At 35.0% G+C, this 27,009-nt stretch overlaps 1 protein-coding gene and 1 pseudogene across 4 annotated transcripts in view; one reads left to right on the top strand and one right to left on the bottom strand.

Annotated features, from left to right (window-relative positions):
• Positions 1–27,009, bottom strand: part of TCF12 (transcription factor 12) — a 372,079-nt gene that overhangs the window by 307,529 nt on the left and 37,541 nt on the right. The gene's annotated exons all lie outside the window — the stretch shown is intronic.
• Positions 8,575–20,902, top strand: LOC116640220 (annotated as a pseudogene). The gene has a single exon (XR_004300999.1). The product of XR_004300999.1 is annotated as a proteasome maturation protein-like (transcript).

The following is a 27,009-nucleotide window of genomic DNA, read 5'->3' as shown; positions in this document are numbered from 1 at the left end:
TATAATAAGCTATCAACCTAGTATTTTAGTGTATTAAAATTAAACTGGTAAAGTCAATAACCACTGCATAGGTAGCAGAAAGGATATGAGAATCATTAAGATAGAGAAGTTTCATGTAGCTGGACTCATACCATATGTAGTGCCTTTTTCCCCTTGACTTGATGCTTTTGACATTCAATCATGTAAGCATGTATCAATATTTTATTCCTTTTTGTTGCTGAGTAATTTTCCTTTACATGAATATGGTGTATATATTGTGACATGATTTTTAAAAATGCATTCACCAGTTGATAAACACTTAGGTTCTTTCCCATTTGGTATTATCATGAATAAGGCCAGTACGAACAACAAAAAACTGTGTACACGTGTTTCATTTCTCTTGGATAAATTCCAGGGAGTGGGAATGTTGAGTCAAATGGTAGGTGTATGTTGACTTTTAAGAAAATGCCAAACTGATTTCCAGGATGGCAGTGTCATTTTTCATTTCTGCTTGCAACATGAAGAGTTTCAATTGCTCCACATCCTCAGGAACACTTGGAATTACCATTTGCTGTTATTGTTGTTTTTAATTTAGCCATTCTAATCATTATGCGATGTTATCTCATTGTGGTTTTAATTTGCATTTCTCTGGTAACAATGTTAATGACATTGAGCATATTTACAAGTGTTGCTGGCCAGTCACAGATCTTCTCTGATGGAGTGTCTCCTTTGATCCTTTTCTTTTTTTTCAATTGGGTTGTGTTTTTTTTTTTTAAGTTCTTTCTCTACTATAAGTCCTTTTTGAAATATAATATTGTGCAAATTAAAAATTCAAAACATTTACATAGTAATAGGAACAGTGCTAAGAATTTTGATCATAATCTCCGTTACCATCAAGTGACAAAATAACAAAGTAGAAATATATAAACATTTTTGTTTATATATTCTGTTTCCCAGTCATATACTTTCTTATTCCTCCAGCTATTTTAGATGACTATTCAGTGTGTTTATCTCAGGTACATTCTGCTTCCTAAAAATACTTCCAAATATATTCACATCATAAGTCAGAGTCTATCTCCTCTATCATTCCCCATTTCTTAGGAATGCATGGTTCACAATAAGTAATACTTACTGAATGATTCAACGTATTAACTAAATTAATTAAAAAGAATTTTGCTTGGGGGCTCAGAAAAGTCAATAGAGATATTTTAAATAAAGTCAACAGAAAATCAAAGTAATAAAACTGTGACATACAAAAAAAGTGATTCTGTAAGAATTTCAAATAATAGTATGAGTAAATACTACTATGCTTTCAATAATCTTTATAGTACAGTAGCTTCTGATTCTGAAGACTCATTTTAGGAATATAAGACATGATAAAGTAAATCAAACTGCTACCACTGAACACAAGAAGCAGAAGCAGGAGTCAATAAACACAAGATAACAGTAAAAAATCAGTGACCTAATAAGAAAAATGTGAGCAAACCAAAACTGAATATTCCATAGGAGAATTATTAATAGATTAAGAACTCAAGGGAAAACCCATGTTCTAAAGTGCCTAGAGTTATACTGTCCAATATAGTAGATACCAGGCACAGTGTGCCTGTTTATATATAAATTTTAAATAATTAAAATTCAGAATTCAGTTCCTCAGTTGAACTAGCCATATTTCAAATGCTTATTAGCCATATTTGACAGCACAGATAAAAAAATTTCATCACTGCAGAAATTCTATCAGACAGTGCTGGCCTAGGTTATTCAGCAGGCCCAACTAAAGAGCCTAAGGAAGTTTTATTCCATTCAGATTTTTTCCCTATAGGAAATACAGCATTTTACTTTAGTATTTTATTAGTCTTACTCAATACTCTTAAAAAAAGAATTATTTATATCATGCATGTATACTATCCCCTAGGAGGTAACCACAACATTGAATTAAGCTTTATCATTCCCTTGCTATTTGAAAATAATTTTACCAAATATGTTTCCCTAAAAATATATTTTGTTTTGCCTGCCTAATTTTATATGAGGAGAATCACACTTTTTCTTTACACCACTTGCTCTTTTCACTATTTCCACTTACTCTGAAGTTCACTCTCATCCATCTAAATAACTCTGCTATTTGATACACTACACTACAAAAATCCCAGTTCTATTCAGAAAAGCTAGACCTAAGCCAATGAAATCACCTATATACCAAAGCTGTGTAAGTTACAAACAGAAGGTGTAAGTTACAAACAGAAGGTTCCGAATGATTCTCTATAAAACAAACGAATGTTTTCTCATACACATTTAACTGCTAATAAACAGAGAAAAACTTTCTTGTGCATCAGAGACAGATCTTAGATGCTACACATAAATATATCTTTTCTGTTTTCTTTTTAATTGAAGAGCAGTGGTTATCAAAGTAGGTTTCCTCAACTAGCAGCATCAGATCACTGGGGAACTTGTTAGAAAGACAAATCCTCTGCCCCAACCCAAATCCACGGAATCAAAAACTCTGGGGATGGGGTCAAGCAGTATCTGTTTTAACAAGCCCTCTAGGTGATTCTGATGTGTTGCCAAAGTCTAAGAACCTCTAGAGAAGTATCTCAACAATCAGTAGAGACAAGATGTTAAAAACATGTACAAACAAATTTCTAACATTTGGGGCGCCTGGGTGGTTCGGTCGTTAAGCATCTGCCTTAGGCTCGGGTCATGATCCCAGGGTCCTGGGATGGAGCCCGCATCGGGCTCCCTGCTCCGCAGGAAGCCTGCTTCTCCCTCTCCCCTCCCCCTGCTTGTGTTCCCTCTCTCGCTGTGTCTCTCTCGGTCAAATAAATAAATAAAATCTTTTAAAAAAATTTTTTTCCTAACATTTAACCAATAAAAACTCAATTACCAAAAATCGATTACCCCTTTTCCATTTGTTGAATTTTACAAACTTCAGCTTACTCTAAAATATTACATTCAAAATAAATTAACTGGCCAAAATAGTCTCAAAAAACAACAAAGTTACCATCTTCACTATATATGTATACTTACAGTTTACTTTCTCTCCATCTCCCTCCCTCCTTCTCTCCCCCAACCCTCTCTCTATATATATATAGTTTTTATTCTGAGAGTGTCCAATTTTTTTTAATTAGCCATTTTCTAATTATGGTCTCTCTCTTTTTTAAACCATTTTTCCCATATGCACCTTGGCCAGTTGCCTTTCTTTGGCAAATGCCATCTATGTGTCCTTTATTTCTAAACAGGGAGATATTTTTTTCCCTTGACAACTTTTTAAAGGCTCTGTATGTATTACAGCTCTCAACCCATTGTTATATACTACAAATACTTTCCCAAATGTGTAGTTTGACCTTATACATTTTAACTTAGATTTATACATAGAGTTTGGCTTTTTTAAATTAAAAATATTCTAGCATATAAATACAAAATAATATAAAACTCATGTAGCCACCACCCAGATGTTAACATCTTACCATATTCATTTCAGAGTTTAAGACAAAATATTACAGATGATAGTTTTTTAATAGAGTAAAATCTTTTCATATTTTTCCTTTGAGTTTTTTTTAAGATTTTATTTATTTATTTGAATGAGTGAGAGAGAGAGAGAGAGAGATCACGAGCAGGGGGTAAGGGTAGAGGGAGAAGCAGACTCCCCGCTGAGCAGGGAGCCAGATGTGGGACTCGATCCCAGGACCCTAGGATTAAGACCTGAGCCGAAGGCAGATGCTTAAACGACTGAGCCACCCAGGTGCCCTGAGTTTTTCTTTTTTAGGCTTAGTTCTTTCTTACTCTAAAATCAGACCAATAGTCAAATTTATTTTTCATAAAATTTAACATATGGAAAATTTCAAACATATATAAAAAGGTTTTAAGTATTATCAATACGTGTCCTACCTTGTTTCAACTGTACCAGGGGTCAAAAAACTTTCCATAAAATGCCACACAGTAAATATTTCAGGTTTTTGTAGGCCCATGGGTCTCTGTTCCAATCACTCAATTCTGCCTCTGTATCCAAAAAGCAGCTGCAGACTGTATGTAAATGAATGTGTGGCTATGTGCCCATAAAACTTTATTTACTAAACAGGCTGTAAGCTAAATAGGGTGTAGCTTACAGCCCCTGATCTATATCCCTCCCCACTTCCTCATTTCTGTATTATTTTGAAGAACCTCCAATATAACATTTCAGCTCAACTGTAAATACTGCTGTACCTCTAAAAGATAAAGGCTCTTTCTTTAAACATAATCACAATATCATTATTACATGAAAGAGTTAACAAAAACTTAATATAAATAGCCAGCATTCAAATGTACAATCATCTCATAATTTTTAATTTTATAATCTGTTTGCATCAGGATCCAAATAAAGTCCAAGCATTGCATCTGCTTGATATGTCTCTTCAATCCCTTTTAATTTTTAGTAGCACAACTATAGTACATTAAAATTATTTTTCCCCAAAAAATTATGTCCAAGTCTTAACATCCAGTACCTGTGAATATGTGATCTTATTTGGAAACAGGGTCTTTGCAGATATAGTTAGGAATCTCAAGATAAGAGCACGCTGGATTTAGAATGGGCCCAAATACAAAGACTGGTGTCCTTATAAGAAAAAGGAAAGAGAAATTTGAGACACTGAGACATAAGGAAAAAGGCTACGCAAACATGGAGGCAGAGACTGGAGGTATGCTGCCACAAACCAAGAAACATTAAGGTGTCAAAAGAAGCTAGAAGAGGCAGTTAAGTATACTCCTCTAGAGCCTTCAAAGGGAGTGTGGCCCTGCCAACACCTTGATTTTGAACTTCTGGCCTCCAGAACTGTCAAGGAATAAATTTGTTATTTTATGCCACCCAGTTTGTGGTAATTTGTTATGGAAGCCCATGAAACTAATTTACCTATTCAACGGAACTTTCTGCAATAATGTAAATGTTATATATCTGCAGTGTCCAATATGGTAGCCACTAGCCACATGTGACTGTTGAGCACCTGAAATGTGGCTAGCGCAAATGAGAATTTGAATTTTTAATTTTATGTAATGTTAATTATTTTAAATTTTAAAAGGTTTCCCTTCACATTTTTTCTTTGAGATTTTTATGGGGGAGAGGAAAGAAACTGGTAAGTTGTTCTACTAAAGTTTACCACAGTCTAGATTTTTCTGATTATATCTACTTGCTATTATTTAACATTTTCTGTAAGTTAGTAGTTGAATTTAGGTATTTTCTCAGATTGAAATTCAATTCTTTTTTTCTGGGGGGTGGTGAGCAAGACTACTCCCCGGATAGTATTTTGTCTTCTACCAGGAGGCAAATGTTCTGGCTGTCTTTCTCTGGTGTCAGTATCCACAATGTTCAATTATATTCCTTATTTTATTAGGGCTTACAAAAATGTTGATACTCTAATTTTATAATTCCTTTCCCATATGTTAGCTAGAATTAGTTCTATAAAAAGAAACTTTTCATCTACTATTTAGTTGCCCAATGGTACTGATCTTAGAGGAAAGGCAAGATAAACATTCAAATCTTTCCACTTTCAAAATAATGATTGGTTTATTAGCATCCCCCACCGGTAGGACCAGTAATTTTTAGGAGCCATTATGAACTCACGTACTTAAATATATATGTTGTATCTTAATCTATTGTATACTATCTTTATTAAAGCTCAGATTGCCCCATTTTTAACCAGTAGAAAGCTCTTCAAATTGGACCCTGAGTCTTTCTGACAAGACTCTGTAGTCTTTGAAGCTTCCTTATTATCTCGTAAGACAAGATGTTTCAGGCTTATTTTGAAAATTTCCTGCCTCAAATAGGAGATTGGCCATTTTTTCCAAGTATCAATGATTACTTTTAATGAGAAATTAATGTGCAGAGACCTCAATTTGGATGCAAAAAAAAAAAAAAAACTTCTTTAAAATGAATTCTAAACTTTTATTAAAATAGTTATTTACAATTGGCTGTTTGTCAGTTAACTGCCATAAATGCTTAGAATTACCTCATATTAAATAGTAGGAAACAAAAAGCCAGTTTTTTGTTACTAGCATATTTTAACATTTTCACACAGATTGTAGAGAAAAACAGACTTTATTAGGTAATTCAAATTTTTTTACGATGAATTCTAGTAACTTGAAATCACCAAAATTCAATTATTACATCATTTATTGGCAATCATTAAAATACCTACAGTTCACATGTTTTTTTCCCTCACAGTATAGTAGTATGACTATATACAAAGTATAATAAACATACATATAATTATATATTTTTAATATAATTTTAAAAGTAGGGTTTACTAGCAAATTCCAATACATCTTTAATTCTTGCTTTAGACTATATTTTGTCAACTACAGATAAAAGCATATTGATTACTACTATTTAAAATGACCCGTTACCATATCCTAATTATTATTAGATCATGGCCACAAGCTACATGCTGGTACATAAATCCAAATGTCAAAATGAATTTAATCTATTAATCACAAAAGACAGCTACAGACATGTTTTCCACTTGCATGTATGCTAAAAATGTTTGCTAAAGGAGGTCCTTTACTGCAGTATTGCAAACATTTTTCTTAAAAGTAAATCTGAACGAACCTTTACAAAATTAAACCAAATATATTTTAAAGAGGTCACTACTATTCACAACTAAAGAGTCAGAAGTCTAATGTTTTAGCAAATGTATTTAATAAATATATTCTGTAAATGGCTCAACTACAAAAACAAAAATAGCATCTAAATAATCTCATAATATCTTACCTATCAAGTTTAGTCAATGGTAAATTTATTAACTAAAAATCATCTAGGAAGGGGGGCCTGGTGGCTCAGTCGTTAAGCGTCTGCCTTCGGCTCAGGTCATGATCCCAGGGTCCTGGGATCAAGCCCCGCATCGAGCTCCCTGCTCCGCGGGAAGCCTGCTTCTCCCTCTCACACTCCCCCTGCTTGTGTTCCCTCTCTCGCTGTAAAATTAATAAAATCTTTTTAAAAAAAAATCATCTAGGAAGATCTGTGCAAGGGAAGTTGGTATAGAAATGTATTAAATAAATTCATATGTATTGTGTATACACACATACATCTCATCTATAACATTCTTAGATGGACAGACGGATGGACGGATGCATGAATGCATGGAAGAAAGGAAGATGAGTTTATATTGATACTTCAAATTCTAACTGAACACTATAGTATTTTGTCCTTCCAGCCTTCCCCTTTTCATATTTAAAAGTGTCTTCTCCACAATAAGCAATCTGGCTTCTGTTATTCATAAAATACTTATTTGCTATTTTCTCAAACCTGGTATACAAAGAATATACTTTTGGATTTGGTGACCCAGAGCTCTACACAAAAAAAGAAAGCCTAACAAACCAGAGTTCAGTATTTTTTTAAGAGTTCTTTTTGTCTTCAACCTGGAGGCATTACAAATACTATGTTCTAAAGTTACTTGTGTTGGGGCGCCTGGGTGGCTTAGTCGGTAAGCATTCAACTCTTGGTTTCAGCTTAGGTCATGATCTCAGGGTCCTGGGATTGAGTCCCACATCAGGCTCCAAGCGTGGAGCCTGCTTAAGATTCTCTCTCTCCCTCCCCATCTGTCCCCGCCCCCACCCCACCCCCCGCTCTCTAATAAATAAAACCTTTTTAAAAAAATAAAGTTACTTGTGTTAGTATCCTCCCCCAACCCACATGTAATTATGGTACTCATTTTAGTTGAGTTCATTCATTTCTGTTTTAGTCCATTTTTGTTTTCATTTTTTTTCTAACTTTACAGATTCTTTTAAACATATGAAACATTAACGTAGTTCCAAATGTCAGAATCATACAAGAAGGAATACACAGTAATGTCACAACCTCATTACTTTAATCCCATGCCCACCCCTCATTCTTTCTACCCTGTTTTTACTCACTGTGTCTGCGGTTTCTGGTTTATTCTTCCTGTATTTCATTTGCAGATATATGTATATTTTCTTATGTTGCCTTCTTTCTTAAATAAGATTGTATAGCATGGCTGCTCTTTTGTATTTTGCTTGACCATATACTTAAACATATAATCCTAGAAATCACACCTTATCAATTCACAGAGATTGCCTCACTCTTCTTTTTTTTTTTTTAAAGATTTTATTTATTGACAGAGACAGACAGCGAGATAGGGAACACAAGCAGGGGGAGTGTGAGAGGGAGAAGCAGGCTTCCCGCCGAGCAGGGAGCCTGATGTGGGGCTCGATCCCAGGACTCCGGGATCATGACCTGAGCCGAAGGCAGACGCTTAACGACTGAGCCACCCAGGTGCCCCTGCCTCACTCTTTTCTATACCTGTATGGTGTGTGGATGCACTACAGTTTTATCACTTTCTTCTGTATTGACATGTAGGTTGTTTCCAGTATTTTGCAATTACAAATAATGCTGCAATGAATAATCTTGTCCATATGTATACTTGCATTGTTGGATCTTCAGGGTAAATTGCCAGAAGTGCAACTGCTGGGTCAAAAAGTAAATGTAGGGGCTCCTGGATGGCTCAGTTAGTTAAGCGTCTGCCTTTGGCTCAGGTATGATCTCAGGGTCCTGGGATCGAGCCCCGCATCGGGCTCCCTGCTCAACAAGGAGCCTGCTTCTCCCTCTCCCTCTGCTGCTCTCCCCTGCTCATGCTCTCTTTCTCAAATAAATAAATGAAATCTTAAAAAGTAAATGCAAATGTAGTTTTGTTAGATACTACCAAAGTCCCTTCTCTCTTTTTTTTTTTCCTTCTCTTGTTATACCAATTTACATTCTCACCAGTAATGCACAGGAATGCGTCACAGACATTTTAGTGATGGGGAAAAAAACTTACTGTTAGTCACTACACAAAGGTAACTCACTTCTTTTATAACAACTTCCATATAACTCACGTACCACACAATCCACATATTTAAAGTGTACAATTCAATAGTTAATATATTCACAGTTGTGCAAACATCAAATAACCACTATCAAATTTTAGAACATTTTCATCACACAGTACCTCCAAGAAATCCATATCCATTCACTGTCCCTCCCCTTTTCCCCCTCCAATCTACTGCCCATTACCTGCCCTGCCCCAGGCCTTGGTAACCACTAATCTACTTTCTATCTTTACAGATTTGCCGATTCTGGACATTTCCTATAAAGGAATCATATAATAATGTGAACTTTTGTGACAGGTTTCTTTCACTTAGCATGTTTTCAAAGTTCATCTATGTTGTAGCATGTATCAGAAGTCTAGTTTTTTTTAACACCGAATAATACTCCATTGTATAGATATACAACGCTTTATACGTTGATCAGGTGACAGACCTCTGGCTTATTTTTTGGCTACTATAAATAATGCTGCTATAAACACTCATATACAAGTTTTTGAGTGGACATGTTCTCAACTCTCATGGGTATATACTTAGGAGTGGAATTACTAAGTCATATGGTAACTCTCTGATTAACCTCCTAAGAAACTGCCATGCTATTTTCCAAAGCAGTTCGTACCATTTTACCTTGCCACCAAAACATAATTCATCTCTTAACTTGATTTTTATTATTATTATAAATTGCCACATCACCTTCTATTCCAGCTCTCATAACAACCACAAACAAAATAACTCTGAATGTGATGACATATAATCAGGGCACTGGTGAGTTCAGAATAGTTAACTTTCCTTGTGGCATCACTGATCTAAATATTAATCAACAATGCATACACACAAGAGTACAGGATATAATGGTTGTGAATTAATGTGGAAAGTTTGTATTTACATAGCACATAGTTTCTATTCATTCTAAGTACATATGCTTTTTGATATATTCCACAGATTAAATGTCCCCAAAACATTTCTCTTCACACATACATATAATGCATGCCTTATGCAAACCACAGTTAAGGAGGATAATTTTATTTAATTGGTGAACTAATTTTGGTCTTTCCAATCACCTGACCTTTGCTCTCACATGCCTGACGAATCCATTAACCCTGAAAGAGAGACTATGACTTGCTACCAAAGGAATATAAGAAGACAGAGTTAGTGAATATTCAGTTTCCTGTAACCAAAAACAGGATTCCCATGTTGTAGTCCTGCTGTCTTGGGAAAGGATTGTTTGTATTCCTTAACAAACAGATGCCTTTAGCCTCTCAAAAGCCAGTCTTGGTAGGAGAGACCATAAAGGTTTAAGGTAGGCCCAAAATGGGAAGAAAGGGGGTGGGAATTACCACCTCTTTCTGATCTCAGGGATTTGTGGGGAGAAGAAGGGACCAAGTGGAGGGGTCAGATGTATGTCCCAAGGTGCCTCAGATAATAAACACTTCTCATACCTTGCCCTGTTGCTCTGGAAGGAAGTCACTTCTTGAGCTGTCCTGCATCAAAGTGGGGTACAATCATATCAAAATACTAGTATGCACTGCCATCAACAAAGTATGAAAATACCTCTTTCCTCACAGCTAACGGAGTATTTGGTTGTACTTTAAAATTTCTACCAATCTCAAGTGAAAACTGGCATCTTGGTGTAAATTTTAACTTGGACTTCTCTTATTGCAAGTGAAAGTGAGTATCTTTTCAAATAAGGAAAAATTTTACAGCTTTTTATGAAAACTCTCCATTTCTTTTGCTTATTGCATCTCTTTCAATTTGGTCTTTTCTCTTCACCCTCTATTTTTAAAGGTTCTTCATGTAGGAGGCATATTAGTCCTCTATCTGTGGTAGATAATGCAAATATTTTCTTACAGTTTTGTATCTATCTATTGACTTTGTTATTAGTGGGTGTTTTTGTTTTTGCCATAAAAAAGTCTTACTTTTTATTTTTACAGAGTCAAATTTATCAGCCTTTCCTGTTGTTGCATCTAGATTTTGAGTCATAGAGAAAACCTTTCCTTATACCCTGGTTACAGAAGAATTCATCCATGTCTTCTGTTTGTATTTGTAGAGTTTCATTCTTTACATTGAGATCTCTGATCCATTTACGTTTTTCTGTATATGAGGTATGAATTTAATTTTATCTTTTTTCCAAATGGTTAACCATTTCTTAAAAAGCCCATTTTACCATAGTGCTCTGATGTGCCAGATAGATCGTGTGCCAAATTTCCGTATGTTCTCGTGTCTCTAGCTCATTTTTCCTATTCTATTACACCGTTCTGTCTGCATGATATTAAACAAAAATCTAACTTACAAAATGAGACAGACTAGTTGTAGTTTAAAATTCCTTCCATTGTATATCTAACTCTTAAGAAGAAACTCACACCACATCTATAGTCAGTCACCATTAAGTGGCCATGCTAAAACTAACTGGTCTAATCACATAAAATTGACAATGATTATTTACACTACTAATGTAATAACCAAGCTAAGACACGTTAGGATATGCTGATTTACAAAAATTACCTTCAAATTTTTGTCCATCAATTAATAACCACAGAGACACACACTCACTTTGTATGAAGGGCAAAATTACTTAATTAAACATATTTCGACAGTTTTCTTAAGTAGAAACATTTTACAGCTCCTCCACACCTTTCAATACAAATTTTATCATGATACTCACAGGTTTATTATTATATTTAATAAAAGTCATGTAGGGAGAAAGTAGTAAAGACTGTAACAGTATTTATACTTCTATATTTCTAAAATATGAATCATGCTGATAATTTAATGCACTTCACTTTCTCTCCTGCTACCATGAGCTGCCCTTGTTCTTAGCCAAACCTATTCCCCCAACCTGTGCATTTGATCTATCCTCCTCTCAGCTCAAGCAATTCTTCCTCTCCCTCCAGTAACGTCAGTTCTTTTTCTCTCTAACTCACTTCCATGATCCTATAAACATGCTATATTAACTCTCAAAAGAGATAAAAAATTAAAAACTACTTCTAACCCACTTACCTCTCCCCATCATCACACAGCGACAGCCCCTTTTCTATCTTTCCCACAAGAGCAAAATTCTGGGATAAAGAGCCTATATTTGCTCTCTCTAATTTCTTTACTTCCACTCTCCCGGACTTCTTCCCAATAGATTCTTGTTCCCTCCAGTCTACCACAACTGCTCCTTTCAAGGTCACCAATGACCTCCAAATTATTAAATCAAGTGGTCAATTTGTCATCTTCATCTTAATTGTCTTATCAGCTGCATTTAATACTCTTATTAGCAGCCCCTCTTCCTTAAAACGCTCTCTTCATTTACCTTCCCTGATACCATACTTGCCTTGTTTTCCTATTGTATTTCTGGACAGGCCTTCTTAAGTCTCTCCTGCTCATCACCTCAACCTGTAAATGTTGAAGTGCATACACAGTCTTTTGATCCCTTTTTCATGTACATTCACTCTGATCTCATCACTTTAAGTTCCATATATTCAGATGTCCCCAAGAGGATAACCTCCAGCTCACTTCTCTACCAACATTCCAGACCAGAATATTCAATTACCTACTAATATCTCCAGCTGGATGTCTAACAGGTATTTAACATGTCTAAAGGTGGATTCCCAATCCTTTTCCTAAAAAAATGAACTGGGCTACTCACAGAGCAAGCTGAACATGAATGCCAGGGGACTTATATCTCAGTTAAGGGACAGTATTCCAATTACTGAACTTTCAACCAGTGGACCTTTTGAAAGTCATGATCTTCTTGGAAAAAGTTTTCCTTGTATGAAAAATGAACTTTCACCCAGTCATCTTCTTGAATTATCAGAAAAAAATTTCCAGCTCAACTAAGATAAAATGAATTTTTCCACACTGAGAAACATCCATGGTCTATTTGCTCCACTAAAACTACAAATGAAATTTAAGGCAGTGCAGCAGATTCAGCATCTTCCATTTCTTCCAACATCAAATCTTTCATTGGATATTTTGAAGGGTAATGATGGGACTATTGGATTTGAAGATATTCTTGACCTGTCACAAAGTAAACTAATGGGAGAACCATACTTGATGATGGAATATAAACTCGGTTTACTGTAATCTGTTGTGCTACTCATGAAAACAGAGGGATTGCATCTTGTCTCTGGTCATCTTTTCACTATAATTTGATGTACACAACATTAAAAATACTGACACATGAGAATTTTTGCCTAAATAGTATCTGTGGTCATTTGAAATTATTTGGGTCTTTGCTTAATGACCATGTGACAATTGAAAGCACTAAAGGGAGATGATTTTAAAACACCCAATTATATAAATAGCCTTCTATGTCTTTAAAAAATTGTTGCTAATGAGTATTTCAAAACTGTCTATAAGTTCCAATTAAACCTATTATCTGGATATTCCATAAATTTAATTTTGAATAACCATTATCAGCATTTGAGTCTCCAACCTTCATAGTATCATCTTTCAGAATAAACATCTGTTAATTGATTTCAGTGGCAACACTTCAAATTAAGTACAAAGTAAGAGATTTATATTTTACACCTTGTTTCAGTATAGCCCGTTAATACTGGGCTTTACTGATGCTATTTTAGAACTGTAGCTATTCTTTGACTCTTTCAGGTTGAAAAGTATAAGTTCAAAGGTTTTGATTTGGGTCTTGTCTTTAAAGTGAAAAATTAAAGCAACCAGCATATGTTGATCAAAAAAAAAAAAAAAAAAGGAACCTACTCCTTTAGTCTTCTTCGTTCTCAACTAAGAGTAACTATTCTTTCTGTTGCATCAGTTCTACGTTCAGTATATATTTCAAATTTAACCACATGTTCTTAGCCTCCTAACAGGTCTCTTCTTTCTACCCTATTCTCTACACAGCAACCAGGGTAATCCTCTTAAAACATTAAATGAGATGTCATTCCCTCCAATGGCTTCCCATTTCAGTCAGAGTAAAAGTCAAAGCCATGCTGCTGCACTTCCAAATGGCTCCTATGTGTTTCAAATTGACTGAAAAGCAATCTGACTTTTCTTGGTTCATGTTCTAAAAGTAATATTATGAATAGATCCAAAAGAAAATAATGGAGGCCAGCTTTCTCAACTATTCCTAATTAAACACAAGCCCAAAAAAAATGGAATCAAAATTATTTTTTTTTAATTTATTCATTTATTTAAGTAATCTCTACACCCAATATGGGGCTCGAACTCATGACTCTGAGATCTAGAGTCACATGTTCTACTGACTGAGCCAGGCAGGTGCCCCAACAGGGATCAAAATTATATTCTCATTTAGTAATCACTGAGTAGCTCAAAAAATTGATATTTTTTTAATCTAGCTAAAAGAGAAATTCCTCCACTTAACTAGTTTAATATGAAACAACGCTCACTTTTTTTTTTAAGCAATTCCACTATGGTTACTGTGTTCAAGTTCCTCAGATAAGAAGAGCTCCAATGGATAGAGTATCTGCCCTGATACTTGATCTCCTTCTCTCACTGCAGTGAGACTGAGCTGAAAAACCTGCAGTAGGGCGCCTCCCTACCCCATCCTAGGTAATGAACATCTTCTCTCCCTTTATGAACTTTTATTGAACCCAGAACAAGTCCTAATCAGTTGGTCCCTACTTCCTCTCCCATGAACCTGGCCTACTCCCTTATACATACATAAAACTCAGCAAAAAGCCAAGGGTGCCACAGTGAGGAAAGAGGCACATCTGGGCCTTGGCAGACACAACTCTATCCTTTTCACTCAGTGAACTACTAGACGGACTGATAAACACAGAAGAATGAAAGGAAGCCAGAGTTTTAAAAAAGTTCATATAGTAGCCACAAGTTTCAGGAACTACACAGAACCCATCATATTTGTAAACTATGTTTCATCCAGTACCAAAGAATGTCCTTGACAACTATTTCTTAACTGAGCAATTGAATCTCTACTCTCAATAACCAAAAGGGATGATTTAAATATTCTTTATTTTCCTTTACATTTACAAAAAGGCTTCTTCCCACCAGAAAAGGCTAGATGGTATTCAAAAGAATGTTCCTTAGTCAGGGCATATTAGAGTTTAATGAAGTAATCACTGTCAATAATTATAAATCCAAACCAACTTAATCCATTTTATGCCAAAAACATTTGTTATTTACTAACTACTTGATATACCTTTAATTCACAATTGGTTGAGTTCATATTTAAATACATTTAATATATATAAATAATTTATTTTTTTCAAATTTTGCTGCTAAATGAAAGAAAAAAGTTTAATAAATTGCTTTTAATATCAAAGTCACTTGAAGGAGAAATCACAACAGTCTGTATATCTCGTAGCCACATATCAAGTGACTGCAATCAACTATACCCAGAGGCAAACAGAGAAGCTAGAAAAAAGCTTAAATAAAGCTCATGCACTCTTCCCCACAAGAGAGGTGAAAATCATTCCCTGGCTTATTTTCATATACCAACAGAGTCTCTTGATTTTAACAAGAGACTTTACAACTTACCTACCTCATTTTAATCCTAGTCAGTTTTTAGCAGGTTAGATTATAGAACCAAGTAGACTATACAGTATAATAAAAGCCAAAAATTGCTCAGTCCTGCTAAAAACTGACAAGCTAAGAAATTACTATTGGTAATAAGGAAATAAAAAATAAAAATGCCATATATATATACATGCACAGAAATCAGAAAAAGATTCCCATAGAACCAAACAATCCTATCAACCTTCATCATAATAAATATCCCTGTATTAGAGCAAAAGTACAACAAATAAATATTCATGACTATAATTCTGATAAAGCTAGATATCTGGTAAGCTTTAAGAAAACAATAAAACTCATAATGCATTTTATAAATATTTTATTCAAAAATGACTACAACAAAGTTGCTTTAAGAAAATTCAACTGAATATAACTTATACTATCAGAAACAGTGACAAACAATATGTAAATCCTCAACTGTCAAATCATTTTCCCTATCAGCTAATTTTAAGAGCTCCTTTACTCCACTTGAACAATAACTATCCTGTGAATGGGGAATATCCTGTGAATGGGGAATATCCCTGAAGTTTTATCTGACCCAAAATACCCCAGGCACCCCCCCCAAGGCCCTGAGCATTTCCCCTAAACCTGCTCAGTAAACAAAGGTAAAAAGCTAAATGTGAACTTTGAACTTATATACTTCAGATACTTCTTTAATGAATAATTACTTTTAAATATAAAGGATGAAGCTTAACACTTCTTGGTATAAAATGCATGCAAATAACCAATGGATTCTTTTTCAGATGGGATAATAAAATAATCAAATAATCTTAAATACCTATTCAGCAGCTAGATTTTATCTTCTTCTTCATTCTTAGATTAAAGGGAGAAAATTTTTTTCAAGTTTAACACCAAAATTTTTCCCTTTTCAACTAGCCTAAAAAGTAGGAACTGTATTTTATATTCGCAGACAGTAGTAGTGCTTAAAACAGGGTTATCACTTCAATAGCTTCTAACAAATCAAAATGGCAAAACTTCTACCTGGTCCCTGGAACAGCTTTCCTTAAAAGTTTTACCAGCTTTTATTTCTTAGAAAAATACATAATAGAAGAGAATAGTAGAAGTACCATACGGAAAAATTCAAACAAGTCATCCATACATGAGGTAACTGAGTATAATATAGAAATGACATATATATCCCATTTCCAAATGTGATTCCACATAAGAATTAAGCCCTCATACCGTAAGTCATTCACTGTATGTACTGAATTCACTTCTCTCCTAAGGCATCTAAAATGATACCAATTATATATATCATTCTTGGGATGATTGAGAAAACAGTCATCCAAATAATTTCTGAGTTCATCAGTGTAGATGAAGAAGTATGGCTGGGAAAAAATCTATACAAATTATTATCCATCCTGGGATCAAGCATTAAAAATAACATAGTATCCTCAAGAACACACACTATCTACGGTGACTTGACATATACAACCTATTAAAAGGCTAGTCTATTATTTGAATATAATTTTTTGATCGACATATTTCAAATTAAAACCATCAATAAACTAGCTTTTACTAGGTCCTAACCATGTGTCTTGTCTTTTCTTAAAAGGCACAAGAGTGGAGGACACAGTTCCTACCAACAAAAAGCTTATTACTAAGAAAGTAAGTCTAGCACACAACACAAAAACACATAAACAAGAAGCTGCAAGAACAGCCACAAGAGCAAAACCATGATGAAGACTGAGATTCAGGGTGTAGAACAGAGAGAAAGCTCTGGTTAGGTAAAATAAGGATCTTGAGAACTGCAGGCAAATCATGGAGTGTGAAGATTTACTTTTGTTTTTTACTAGTTTTTAAACAAGACCAAACTCTGAACTGAGTAATTTTTAATGATTTTTATCTACTCTGCTTTTAATACCAAAATGCATTAATATTAGAATGCATTACACCACACTGATTTTTCCAAAAATAGAGACAATCTTAGCCCAGCCAAAATGTCATATAGCACATGCTTGGGAACTTACGTTCTTGAAACAGCATACATGTGAAAAGAAAACCTCATATAAATATTTGTCTGGAGCTAAGATTAGCATTGGGGGGAAACTCAAAATATATTTGCTTTCAAGTTAAAGCTAAAAACTAAATGCTTATTTTCCTCGTGCTGGCCTAGAGTTGTACGCTTACTGTTGACTGGATCCTTTCCTATCAACACACCCAGCACTTCAAGAGACCCAACCGCTCTGCCAAGATTTCTGCTTTGAAAGAGCCTTTGTTGCTATGGCAATCTCATGTTCTCAGGGAACCAAGTTCGCAGCACCCTATGATACATACATGAACAATGTTCAAACTGGGCCTGTTTCCTCCTCAAGGCACAGGGAATATCCTGTGTCACAATCATAACAATTTTTACTTGCTGTAATACAAGGTATCAACAGTATCTGCCAATTCATGGAGAACCAGAGACACTTCAAAATAAATAGCTGCATCTAAAGAGGAAGAGAAAGAACTGTGGGTGGGAACCTCCTTTCTTATTATAAAGCAGATGTCCTAAAGTATGAAAGCCAATTAAATAAAACCCTGAGTCCAACTGAAATTTGATCAAAGACTTCTCCCTTTTCATAGATCTCAAAACACTTTCCTAAAAAAATAAAATAAAAATATAAATACAGGTGTGATCCCTTGGTTAAGAATGTCCCCTACCCTGACTGAAGATTTAACACCTTATTTGAACAAACAAAGCTAAATTCTGCCTAGAATTAAAGCTTTCCTTAGGAAGAAAGAGTAAAGGCTCTGAAAGTTAGAGGCTGTAAAGTATACTCTGTCAAAATTTCATAAAGAATATATTTGCTAATAAATGGCACATGTGAAAAATCACAGCCAGAGTTCAAGTGCATGTTTCCAGATGTAAAATACTTCTGACCTAAAGAAATTATTTTTTCATCTATACTCAACTTATACTACCCCACATTCCCATATTGAATAAACTGTGCTTTCTACGCTCAAGTAGCTCTCAGGTTAACAGCAAATACCGTAACAGTAAAATCCAAAAATCAAGCACTGAAAAAGCGTGATGAAGGCAATGACCTTCTAAGATTCTGAAAATAACCTCAATTTTAAGAACTGTATGTGTTCCTAGAAAATAAAAGTCAGAGTAAAGAGTATTTAAATGCTGAATTTATCTTTTGCAATTGATTTTCATTACAATATCAAAAAATAATTCCACAGGGAGTGAAAAACATTGGCCTTGACACATCGACACAAATTAAATCTGCTTCAAAGAAACATTCACTTCAAGGAAAGTTCTAAGATATTTTTTCCAATATGCAGGCTATGAGCATTTAATTCTTCTATATAAACTCTGTCAAACAGACTAGACAGGCTCATGGAAAATTATTTAAATCCACACAAATTAATGAATGCAGTTCGTTTCCAGTTTATTAGGGGTTCTGAATTCCTGAAAGTCAAGTTGTTCATAATATCATTCCAAATATTTAATGGAATTCAGAGCTAAAAGAGAGGTAAAGATGTCTGAAAAGTTCCAAATTTTCTATCAGAAAATAACCTGAGAAATCAAGTAACAACAATCTCCTTTTTCTTTGCAAACTGAGGTGCAGGTAGGTTACATCATTAACTGGAAGAACTTTCTCCTCTGTGATACTGTGTTTTTGGTTTTTGGTTTTACAAAATTACATTCTAGTTTCTCTCTTCATGTTTCTGGAATCTTTTCCTTGATATGGTTAGAAATGTCAATTGTTTCCAATGTCAATGAAGCTACCCTCTTTCTTTAAAGGAAGATGTCTAACGCAAGTTAAAGGTCAGTGACCCAAAAGACTAAAGGCTACCTAGAACAAAAACAGTTGTAACATACCTTTTATCCAATACAGTAATCTGGAATGGAGTTTAAGCCATAGTGTCAAGCATTTTGCAACGCAGCATTAACAAAGACCAAACCCATCACACCTCAGATGTGCAAATCCAATCACTTTCACACCTTACAAAATAGTAAAGAGAAACTGGCAGCTAAAATTAACTCTAGATCATGGCTTTCAAAGGTTTTTGGGGTTTTTTTGTTGTTGTTGTTGCTGTTGTTCTTTTTTACTACAATCCACTGTTAAATACATTTTATATCACTACCTAGTGCATGTAAATGTGCATTTATATAACAAACTAAAATTTTATAAAAACAATCCTATAAGTACATGTGATGCATTTTCATAGCTTCTGTTCTGTTGCATTTATCATGATGTATGACATCCACTAAAATGTTTTCTCAACTCACTAACGGGTAATGGCCTGCAGTTTGAAAATGATGGAAAGTGTAAGTTAACTATTACTAATACAAAGCCTCAAGAAGAACAGTTTTCAGACATTCATTCCCCAAATATTAATATTACATGAATAATACTATGTATTTGACTACACTGTGCTAGATATTATACTGTTAAGATCTTGAGACTGCTCATACAAATATAACTATAGTATCTTGTACTCTGGTGGTTTTTATTTTAATAATAAGGTTAGATACACAAGGGGAAAAAGACAGATGGGTTAACCCATTTATTCATTAAGTTTTTTCACAGTATTTTTTCTAACATGTCTACAAGAATACCAAAAGGTTTATATTTGTATTAGAATTACTATTATAGTATATTATACATAGTCTCTCTTCTTAGATATATGGAACTATATTAACCATATGCAATACATCTTTCTCATCCTTGAAGCAGTTAACACAGAACAGGCACTTATTTACTGAACTAAGGTTTTATATCACATTAAAGAACAGTTTAAATCTCAAAGAATTAGGATAAGGCACAATAAAACAGTTTTGGGTTAACAAAAGTAATTTTGGATACAAGTACCAAAATACCTCAAATATCAAATCACATCTCTGGAATTCTGCTTTATGCATTTGTAAGACTTTTGAAATTACTTAAAAATAGAATTTTACTGTAAAAATGACTAAACCAAATTCCATAATCCAGTTATTATTAGTAAAATCCCTATTTGAAAAATCCATGAGTAGCTAGTATATTTTAATTTAATCATTTCTTTTCTACAACAAGGGAATATGTCCAACTCAAATTCTTTTGGGGATAAGTCAGAATACAAATAAATTACATATTTAACAAATGCATTTTCTAGCTTTACAACTCAGAGATAGTGATTACATTGACAAAAGAGATATTCACTATATTTTACAGCATATTTACTGTGATTATTCAGATTAATTCTGTCATTTCAAAAAACTGAACGAGGATTTAACTATTTCTTTTTAAGACCAAAATGAAATGAAACAGATGGCCTGTGAACTTTATCTAATTCAGTATTTGCTCACACCAACACCAAAACATAACCTTTTCTTAAACAATGTTATTAAGTGATAACACACATAACCATTTCAATAACGTAGACATATGATACCTGAATGTAAAATTTTTTCTCAACAATTAAGTAGATTGAACAGCCAAGTCTGATTAAACTGTCTCCAATTCTTCAATTTACAATGGATTAGACTCTTGGAAGAAAATGGTCTCCTATGTGCGGAAGGTTTTTCTCCTATAAAAACTGGATTCTGGGATGCCTGGGTGCCTCAGTCAGTTAAGCGTCTGCCTTCTGCACAGGTCATAATCCTGGAATCCCGGAATCAGGATCACCCTGCATTAGGCTCCCCGCTCAGCAGGGAGTCTGCTTCTCCCTCTCTCTTGGGCCCCCCACACAGCTCATGTTCTCTCTCTTGCTCGTTCATTCTCTCTCTCTCAAATAAATAGATAAATAAATAAATAAAATCTTTTAAAAAAAAACTGGATTCTTACTTCCATTTTTCATGAAGCCAGGCAGTTAACACCTCACAGATCTTTAAGAGTGCTCATCAAACCATTAGAGACTTTGCTCTCTACATGAAATAGTTCTGACAGTCACTAGGGAAAGGAAAGAACTATTTTTCCACTGGACTGATTGTAAGGCAGCTCAGTTGTGCCATCTTACCTGGTGAAATAACTAGAAATCTAGTTTAAGTTTTCAGGATATAGGTTCGCTCTACTTTTAGGGTATTGTAGCCTCTCTATGGAAACAATGGATACTCACAGTCTATTAGGTTTGCAGCACAAATTAGTCTTTCATCCACATATCACAAAGAAAATGCCAGGCTCATAGTAAGTGCTCAAATATTTCTTGAATGAACAAGTATTTAAACAGCTACTACATGCAAAGCACTGTCTAAATCCTGGGAATATAAAGGATCCAGAACATCATCAATCAGAATCCTATTTGCCCTAAGAAACAGACAAAAATTCAAAATAAAACATGACCCAACAAGAGAGAGTTTTCTCACTCTGTTACAGGAAGACAACATAATGTAGATTTTTTTAAAGAAAGCACTGAAGTTGAAACCCATTCCCAGTTTCACAATCCACTAGATAAGTAATATAAACTTAACTTAATATTAAAAAGCTAGATTTCTCTTAATATTAAAAAGCTAGATACACGGACATCTGGGTGGCTCAGTCGGTTAAGTACCTGCATTTGGCTCAGGTCATGATCCCAGGACCCTGGGATTGAGTCCCACATCAGGCTCCCTGCTCAGCGGGGAGTCTGCTTCTCCCTCTGCCTGCCGCTCCCCCTGCTTGTGCACACATGCTCACCCTCCCTCTTTCTGACAAATAAATTAATTAATTTAATTAAATAAAAGCTAGATACATAAACCTAATTTAAACATAAACACAATAATGTTTATGTAAAAAAAGCTAATTGCAGTTTTTATGTGAGCTTTTAATATATGTATGAGACTACATACAACAATACATGGCCTAATATACTTAGAATGTGGCCAGTGCAACTGTGAAAATGAATTTTCTTTTTTAAAAATAATTTAAAGCAAAAATATATAATGGGGAAAAGAGTTTCTTCAATAAATGGTGCTGGGAAATCTGGACAGCTACACACAAAAGAATGAAATTGAACCACTTTCTTATATCACACACAAAAATAAATTCAAAACAGACTAAAGACCTAAATTTAAGATCTGAAAACATAAAACACCTAAAAGAAAATATAGGCAATAACTCTTGGGACATTAGCTTTAGTAATATTTTTCTGCATGTCTCCCTAGACAAGGGGAAAACAAAAGAAAACTAAACAACTGGGACTACACCACACTAAAAAGCTTTTGCACAGCAACAGAAACCAGTAACAAAACAAAAAAGATAATCTACTGAATGTGAGAAGATATTCACCAATGTACATCTAATAAGGGGATAATATCTAAAATACATAAAGAACTCTTACAATGCCAGAAAAATAAACAGCCCAATTAAATAATGGGCAGAGGACCTAAACTGACATTTTGCCAAAGAAGACATGGTCAAGAGACTGATGAAAAGATGCTTGACATCATTAATCATCAGGGAAATGCAAAACAAAACCACAATGACATATCACCTCAAACTAATCAGAATGACTATCAAAAAGACAAGAAATAACAACTGTGTAAAGATGTGGAGAAAAGGGAACATTAGTGCACTATTAGTATGACTGTGGATTGTTGCAGCCACTGTGGAAAACAGTGTGGGGATTCCTCAAAAAATTAAAAACAGAAGTACCATACAACCCAGTAAATCTGCTTCTGGATATTCAAAGAAAATAAAAACACTAATTCAAAAAAATATATGCACCCCTATATTCATTGCAGCATTATTTACAATAGCCACAATACGGAAGCAACCTGTGTCCACTGATACGTGAATGGATAAAGAAAATGTGATACATGTACACAATGGAATATTATCCAGCCATAAAAAAGAATGAAATCTTGTCATTTGTGATAACCTGGATGGGTGACCTAGAGAGAACTGGGCTAAGTAAAATAAGTCAGAGAAAGACAAGTACTATATGATTTCACTTTTATGTGGAATCCAAAAAAACAAAACAAATGAACAAACAAAAAACAGAAACAGACTCGAAAATACAGAGAACAAACTCGTGGTTGCCAGAGAAAGGAGAGGGAGATAGGCAAAGTAGGTGAAAAGGGATCAACAGGTACAAACTTTCAGTTATAAAATAAGTAAGTGATGGGGATTAAAAATTACACCATAGGAAATATAGTCAGTAATAATGTAATAAATATGCATGGTGACACAGTAACTATACTTGTTATAGTAAGCATTTAGTAATATATATAACTGCTGAATCATTATGTTGTACACCTGAAATATATAATATTATATGTCAACTATAATTAAAAATTCTAAGATACTAATTTAAATATAAATAGGCAGAACTTCTGTTTCCAGTAAAGAAAAATAACATGGAGTTAAAGGGACTGGATTTACATTCTTGCCTGTAAAAAATCATAAAAGGAAGAAAATAAATGTCATTGCTTTTTCAAGACACTGGACAACAGGCAACAAAGAACATTAATCTCCAAGAGGCAAGATACAAATTATGTAAGCCCCACAAATGACCAAACTTACTGACTTGAGGAAGTTTCCAGGCTGAGGTACAGAGAAGGGGAATGAAGATGGAGAATGATGGACTCATTGAGCTGAAAACATGGATACGGACCTCACAGAGTAAAGAGGACAGAGAATCAAAGTGCAGCACTGAGAGCAAGCAAATTCCTATAGACAGTTCTCTTTGAGTACTAATCAACACATGCATGTGAGAAAAATACCTGAAGCCTGAGAAAAAATAACCCCCCCAAATAAAAGGTAACAGTGCCAGGCACTCATATTGGGCCAGTAATAGTGTCTGTTCCTAGCAGCGAGACTGGAAAACTTCATGAATCATGGGGTGCTGGTAGAACACACAAAAACATATTCCTTCAGTAGTAAGGAATAATTAGCCCTAAACTAAGCACTGCTCTGCATCTACCTAACAAATCTTAGCAAGCAAGAACAGAAAGGACAAAGCTGTTTCAAAGTAATTTAACTACAAACTAAAACAAAGTTCAACATTTTTAGTAAAACAGAAATATACAACGCCACGCGAGGTAAAATTCACAATGTCTGGAAACTAATAAAAAATTACTAGGCATACAAAGAAGCAGAAAGGTACAAACCCTACAGAGGGGTAGAAAAAAAATCAATCAATTAAATCCAACCACAACTGACACAGATGTAACAATGAAAAGACAAGAATATTAAGTTAGTTATTATAAACTGTTCCATATGTTCAAGAAGATTAGAGACATGGAAAATAATAAAAAAATATACATCAGTTTCTAGATATGTAAATAATAACGTATGAGAAGGTTGGATGATGGTGGTAGAGGAGGAGGACCCTACAGTCATCTGGTTTCCTGAATACACCCAGGTAACTATCAAAATCATAAATACCCCAGAAATTGACCTGAAGACTAGGAGAACAAACTCCACAACAAAAGGTAGAGAAGAGGACACAACAAAGAAAGTAGGAAGTATGGAGACACATTTTGGAAGAGAAACAGATCATGGCTGCTATGGTGGGGAGGGAGCGGCAGTCACCAAGAAGGGCAAGAGATAAACTAGCACATAGGGGAGCACACAGGGAAAACCAATTCCCATAGCAGTTGGCTTGGAAAGCAAAAGGAGCCAAATTTTGTAAGTTCTTGAAACCAGTAGGGCTTAACATCTGGAGTTTTAAAGGTCAGTGTGCTTGGCTCTGTGAGAGCCAAGAGAGCCTTGCGATGCTCTTAGAGAAAGCGCAGGCAAACAACCTACAGACATACAGCATGGAAACAGTGATCTGAAGAGTGCCTGGGGCACACAGAACGGAGGTTATTTGCTCATCTCAGAGCACATTCCAGAGAGACCCCCTCAAGGAACAAAGAAACTAGCTCATGCCATTTCTGTCTCCTACCCCTCAGCATAAGCAAGAGATGACCTGCAGGAACCAGCACAGCACCAACACTCTCTACCTAACTTGCATACATCAAGCCTCCCCGCCCACCCCCCCCCAGAACATCACTGGAAATGCCCTTCACAGTTACATTTGCCTCAGTGCCAGCACAGCAGGCTCCCTCCCCAAGAAGAGTGGCCCAAACTCCTATTCACACCATGTCTCCCAATACAGGAGTTTTAGGGCTTTGGTTCTGCTGATGGTGGCAACAGGTCTCATTTCACAACAGACCAGAACACATGTAATTAGAACACGCCCCACATTCAGGCCAGGGACCAAACACTGCCTAAAAGGGCAGAGAGGTTCTGCAGATGACTAACCTAAACGATAAAGCGGGCAGGACAAAACAGCAGAGCACACACAGCACACAATGGAGACACTCCTGGAAGTGCCAGGCCCTGGGCAACAGGGGACACTACACAGCAGGGCACTATGGGACCTCTTCTTCTTAAGGCCATTACCCTCAAGAACAGGAGACACAGCTGACTCTCCTAACACACAGAAAGAGACACAGAGACTTGGACAAAAAGAGAAGAAATAGAAATTTATCCCAAATAAAGGAAGAAAACAAGGCCACAACCAGAGACCTAAGCAAAACAGATATAAGTAACATACCTGATAAAGAATTTAAAGTAATGATCCTAAGGATACTCACTGGACTTGAGAAAAGAGTGGAAGACATAAGTAAGATCTTTAACACTGGGATAAGGAATAAGATAGCAGAGATTAAGGGCTGAATAAATGAAATGAGAAACACACTTGATGGAACGAACAGCAGGCTGGAAGAAGAAGTGGAATGAAATGATAACCTAAAAGAGCAATGGAAAGTAATTAAGCTGAACAAAAGACAGAAAAAAAGTATTTTACAAAACGAGTACAGACTTAGGGAACTCAGTGACTTGATCAAACGTATTAACATTGATATTATAGGATTTCCAGAAGGAGAGAAAGAAAAGGGGACAGGAAATTTATTTGAAAAAATAATAGCTGAAAATTTCCCTAATTTGGGGAAGGAAACAGATATCCACATCCAGGAGGTGCAGAGAACTCAAAATCAACAAAAGCAGATCCACACCAAGACATACAATAATTAAACTGGCAAAATATAGTGATGAAGAAAAAAAATTTAAAGCAGCAAAACAAGACAGTAACTTACAGGGGAAAACCCATAAGGCTAGTAGGGGGATTTTTCAACATAAACTTTCTAAGCCAGAACAGAGTAGCATGATATATTCAAAGTGCTGAATGGGAAAAATCGGCAGCTAAGAATAATCTATCCAGCAAGGCTTTCATTCAGAATAGAAGGAGGGATAAAGAGTTTCCCAGACAAAAACTAAAAAAAGTTATGACCACTAAAACAGCCTTGCAAGAAATATTAAAGGGGACTCTTTGAGTGGAAAGCAGAGACCAAGAATGACAGTAAAAGGCAGTAAACGCAAAAGCAGTAAAAATGAGTATTTCTGTAAGAAATCAGTCAAGGAACTCACAAAATAAAAGGATGTAAAATATAACAACATATACCTAAAACATGGGGAAGAGAGAAGTAAAGAATGAGTTCAAAGTTAAATGACCATCAACTTAATATAGACTGCTATATGCAGAAAAGATTATATACAAACCCAATGATAACCATACATCAAAAACCATTAATAAACACGAAAAGAATAAAGAAATCCAAATATATCACTAAAGAAAATCAGCAAACCATGAGAGAAAAACAAGAAAGGATCAAAGAAAATCTTCAGAAACAACCACAAAACAATTAATAAAATGACAATAAATACATATTTATCAATACTTTGAATATAAATGACCTAACCACTCCAATCAAAAGATACACGGTGACAGAATAGATTAAAAAAAAAACACAACCCA

This window comes from Phoca vitulina, unplaced genomic scaffold (genome assembly GCF_004348235.1).
Source record: "Phoca vitulina isolate PV1807 unplaced genomic scaffold, GSC_HSeal_1.0 scaffold20, whole genome shotgun sequence".
NCBI classification, from domain to species: domain Eukaryota; kingdom Metazoa; phylum Chordata; class Mammalia; order Carnivora; family Phocidae; genus Phoca; species Phoca vitulina.
This window is presented reverse-complemented; position numbering and strand designations above follow the sequence as displayed.